The sequence below is a fragment of the Lepisma saccharinum genome, chromosome 28, assembly GCF_977018435.1.
Source record: "Lepisma saccharinum chromosome 28, izLepSacc3.1, whole genome shotgun sequence".
In the NCBI taxonomy this organism is placed as follows: Eukaryota; Metazoa; Arthropoda; class Insecta; order Zygentoma; family Lepismatidae; genus Lepisma; species Lepisma saccharinum.
Genome location: NC_139256.1, coordinates 25,524,053 through 25,529,789, shown reverse-complemented (window position 1 = coordinate 25,529,789; position 5,737 = coordinate 25,524,053).

The window sequence follows — 5,737 nt, the reverse complement described above, 5'->3', positions numbered from 1 at the left end:
TTAGCACTGTTAACGCTAAACCAATTTTTATTGAATAAAGAATTATTAGTTTAAATAGTTCTAATATTATTATAACAATGTTGTTTAATTGAATATATTTAATTTTTATACGGTTAGTTATATATATATATATATATATATATATATATATATATATATATATATATTTCTTCAATGGTTATTAATTAATCATTCATGCCAAACATTATACATATTTTAAAAATTATCTAGAAATTGTTGAACTGTATTTTATTTTATGTACAAGATCTTTAATTTAACTGAATAAAACCTTCAAACGTCAGTATCTCTTTCGTACTATTGTTTGTTAATGTTTACAAATCTCAGTGTACAACAAATTTCATGGTTGTCTAATACAACGTACAAAGAGTTAAAAATCACCACGTGACCGCAGCATCGGCTCCTATTGGCTGCGGTTTCCGGACCGGATGTCGGCTAGGTGTGCCCGCACAACGTGACGGGTTTGTTTGGAGTCAATGTGACGTCGCACTAATATGATACCTCGCAACATTCATTAGCTAGTGTCTTGCTACCTCGCTTTGTTCCAACGTTCAGCGTTCCTGGATACGCTCAGGGACAGAACACTACAGGACGCTGTGAGACCGCCAACGGATTTGTCCAATGTGATCGTATATCACTGTAAAGTTTTTGAAAATTTTGCATTTTTGATTTCAATAAAAACATACGTATTTTATTAATTTTATTATAATTACAAGTGAGATTGGTACCGAAGAATTTAGGTTTCAGCCGAACCTTGGATCCGCACCAACAGAGCCGTTTTCAAAATTTCCTCTCGTTTCGAAAAGCCGCTATGATATTTCAAAGTTTGAAAAATTACAAGCTCGAAAATCCCTTACATTGTTGTCTAGATATTCGCAATAGTCTTATGTAGCCACGAGACTATTATGAATATTTAGACAACAAAGAAATCAATCTCAAAGATTCACGTGAATTCTCTAGAAGCAATTCTAAGCACCTTTTCTTTTAGAAAAATTTGGATATCATAAAAGTCTTTCTAAAGTAAAGGCAATTTGTAAAACGGCTTGGCTGGTATCGGCCATAGGTCTGCCCAAGTCTTAGCCTAAAGCCAAGGACCTCCATTTTGAGAAAACAACCTTCACATAAAAACTGCTAGGGACTGGACTACAAATGCTTAGCACATTTATCGAATGCACCAAACATCCGTCAACTGATATCTTGTGTGTGTGCGTGTACAAGTTATCGTCACGAACAGAATGATAATCAAATCAGAACTAGTCATATCACACCTTATAAAATCAACTACTTGTTAGTGCTTTGGGCATGCAGGGAATTTGATTGGAAGTTCAACAATAGCGTTCTTTAACTACTTTGTTTTCATTGTTGTCTTATCCGTGATGAAAGATTCAAGTTGCTTGCTACGCAACAAGCGACAAATGGACAAAAACCCAGAAGATGAAGATGTTGAGTGTCCAAATGTTGTTCCGGAAGGAGATGTCGACTTTCAAAAGGTAAGCAGTAGTGTTGCCCACGAGACGAGACATGTCCCGTCTCGTCTCGAAAGTCTCGAAAAAATATAAATAAAATAACTAATCAATTGCAAATATTTATTTATTCGGAATAAAGCATTTTCTTTGGAAACCCAAAACAGCTTCTATTACAGGAATAGAGATCTGTAAGATTCCCCCTCGAAAATTCCTAATTCGTCGCACGTTGTCCGGAACGAATTTGCCCAGACTTTAGCCTCGTGTCCCTGTATCTTCCTACTGAAATTTCCTCAGAATACCTTAAATCTGGCAACTATCTGCTACCCCAAGAGCTCTCTTCCATTCATCCTAGCGCAAAACGATCCGTAGGTAGTCCTGCCATTGTTTACTACGCCCCTGTTTCAGCCATACTGGCGACAATCGTCATAAAATTTCTCGCCCAAACAGACCCTTCTTTCAATTGCGACCCTCTTCTCAAAATCCACAGCAACCTCGAGTGCTGGTTGCAAACTTCAAAGATTTCGCACTAAAAACCTAGGTAAAGGTAAAGTTCCAAGTGCATATAACACAGTGCCATGAAGGCATATTTACGGGATGTGGGGGAAAGGTCATTTTGGAGGCGAAGTGATCAGCATCACACTCCGGCCGCTTTTGCCCTCCAGGATTGCCCACATGCACCCATTGATATGAGGCTGTTGAGCCCCGGAGCTACTTTATGCGGGGACAATGCGGAATAATTCCAACCTTTACTCACCCACTCCGGGATTCGAACCCGGGTCTCCCGCCTGGCAGTCAGACGCCCTAACAACTACAACACCGCGGCTCTAAAAAGCTAGTGCAATTAGATACTCTGCTTTGATGTAACGAACATAAAATTGCCTGAAGTCATAGGAGTAATAAGCGACATGCGACAGCAACAAGTGTCGCTTGGAAATGAACCTACAGTAATAAATGCAACCTTCCGAACGGAAGCGACTAGACCGGCAAGCGACACGTGTTGCTTTGTCGCTTGCGTGTCATTCGGACTGGGCCGTTTTTTAATAGCTTGCATTGTGTCGCCTCTGTCTGTTGGTAGTGAATTCACAGTGAAAGCTTGCTTATAGACTAAGGGAGATTTCACATCGAAGCGACATGGAGACCCGTAACACGTGTCGCTTCAGGATTTCACCAATCGAACGCAGGTTTGTGCAGTTCCAAACCAACATGTGTCGCGTGTCGCTTTTCGCTCCGGTCTGAAATCTCCCTAAAGGAGCGTGTCGCTCGTTGCTTTGATGTAGAAACCCTGTGTCGCTTGTCGCCTGTTGCTTCAACCTGAAAGCTATCTTGTGGAAATTTCACACCGAAGCGACACGTATAATTCACACCCAAGCGACACAATCCTCTTTAGTCTGAAGGAAAACATTCACCCCGCATCAGTGAACAACGGACCGAGGCTACAAGAGACACGTGCAGCTTTTCGTGTGTCTTCTGTTCGAAAGGTTGCATTGACTACTGAAAGTTCGCTTCCAAGCGACTCGTGTCGCTTGTCGCCTGTAACTTTGGTGTGAAGAAATTATCCTCACAGCAAACTCTTCGAACCGAAGCTGCACGTCTCGCTTGTAGCTTGCTTGTTGTTCTCCCTAGGCCGTTTTCTGGATACCGTATAGACAGTATAGTCGCGAGGGTTGTTATCCGCGCATGCGCGATGAATGCTTGCTTATAAACTGAAGTGTCCCTGTCGTTCGTTGCTTCAGTGCATAGGCGCCGACTCCATGGGACTTGGGGGGCTCGAGCCCCCCAATGTTAACGATGTGGGGGCAGAGCCCCCAAATAATTTTGCTTTAGAGGATCTAATGTATTATTTTGCTTCTCTTGTAAAGTTTACTCAGAATTGTGCCACATGAACTTAACTTTAAATACACATTTGAAATGTTCTAGACCATCAATTTGGGGGGCTGAGACCGCTAAACCATCAACTTTGGGGGGGGGGGGGCTATGACCACAGACAGCAAAACACATGACTTATTACTATATACTAAGTATGTAATTATGAGTATTCTTAAAATTTTTACTAAAAAGAGTTTCAAAAGACGATGTGCATGAACTAGGGTAGTGGATGAGACTTTTGGGCTACAAATGGCTCTAACATGACATTCAGAACGAGATCATTGATATATTAGGGATATCTGTTTTGCGCTCCGTGGTAGCAGATATTAAAAGTCGGGAATATTTTGCTATTATGGTTGACGAAACTTGTGAAATATCCATTCGTGGACAATATTAATATTCTGCATTAGAACTGTGAATAAAAATTTTGATATTTTTGAGGAATTCATGGGCTTTTACGTGATTCCGAACACTGAGATCAAAACTTAAAAAAGGGAGAGAGTGAGTCATTCATTAATTTATTTCAGTGATCAGAGCCCCCCCAATAATTTTGACAAGTCGGCGCCCCTGCTTCAGTGTGATACTTCCGTGTCGCTTGTCACATTGAACAAGTCACAGGAGAGAAGCGACAAGCAACATGTTTCGCTTGGATACGAACCCTCAGTAAACGTAACCTTCCGAACCGAAGCACCACATGTCTTTTGTCGCTTGCGTGTTGCTCAAATTGGGTCGTTTTCTTAATATCGAGCGTAGAATCGCCTCGATCTGTTGGTACTGCCTGTGTGGTGAATATTTTTATCATAGACGGAACGGAAAGGGATTCTGTCGCTTGTAACTTCAGTGTAAACCCCCGTGTAGCTTGTCGCCTGTCGCCTGTTCCTTCTGTCTGAAAGCTCCCTGCGTGTACGATGGATAAAGAGTGGATGGGAGTTAGAAAAGCAAGGCAGATTCCATACATTATCTAGCAATTGATAATCAACAAACTTTATTTGATATACTCATGTTCTTATGATTAATGAATCATATTTATTCTCACTATAGCTACAGTGAGCAAATTGATTATAGGTTTAACCAATTTTCGAGAATAATATTTTGTGATGTCTCCAGTTATAACTTTTGTTGGCATAATATCCTGGATTACTTTCACGAGACGAGACGAGACAAAACGAGACGAGATGAGACGAGACGAGACAGAACCCTTCGAGACGAGACACGAGACGGGACAAACGAATATTTTCGAAACGAGACACGAGACGAGACACGAGACGGGACAAACGAATATTTTCGAGACGAGACACGAGACGAGACAGCATTTTCACGAGACGAGACGGGACAGACCAAAGTCTCGTCTCGTCTCGTGGGCAACACTAGTAAGCAGCAGTTTGAATGGTTTACAAGGGAATCAGAATATATTGTAATTTGTGAATAGGTAGATTAGAGTGGGGATAAGAATGCGCGGCGGGTAAAAGCTTGCAGTGCAAATATCGGCGTTCCATTGGAAGTTAGACTGGCAACAATGAGTCAGCTTGAAAATTGTCATGGCGGAATGTAATCAAATGTAGTTACAGGTATCTGGAACAAAGGAGTCGAGGTTATCTAAGACTAAATGCGCACTCTTACCCGCTATACTCTATGTACGAAATGCATACCAATGTGAGCATATTGTGCTCACATATTCATGTGTAGTGTGGCAACACCAGAAATCATTACAAGGTGTACAGAACAAAGCGATGAGAAGACTACGTGGTGCAGCCTAACCCAATTATTAAATAGAAATGATCGGATCTAACTACCTATCCTATGGGTAGAAATATACAACCTACTCCTTATATACAACGTTGTATGCCCAATTAGTACGATAGTTGTGTTAGAGGGAATATCACCTAAAATGTGCAGACCTGTACATGAAGAAAGGCAGATATAAGAAAGCACGAATACAGGACAACAAAAGTTGCTTAAACTTCCACAAATGTAAAAACCGCCAAGATAAACAAGTCAATATCCAAGTCAGTGGAATTAATTCTTAAGTTCAGCGTGTTCGGTCTTCCATATTGAACGCCATGTTAAATTAATCTAAATTCTGAACACTTGCCGAGTAGTATCAAATGCTTTATTGTGAAATATAAGTAAAACATAAATAGCATTAAAATATAATGATATTAATGATAGAGGAAAACTTTATCTACAGTTTTGTTGTGATCGTTCTGATAAATAGAAGTCACTTCATCATTATCAGAAAATTAGTTATTGCCAGCCAATTGAAGGCATCGGAGCTGAACGATATGGTGGCCATCTTATATTGAATTTTGCATTTGTCACACAGAGAGAATGCATAAATACATCAGTTGAAACAAAAATGCATAATGTCTGCAGCTCAGATCAAATCT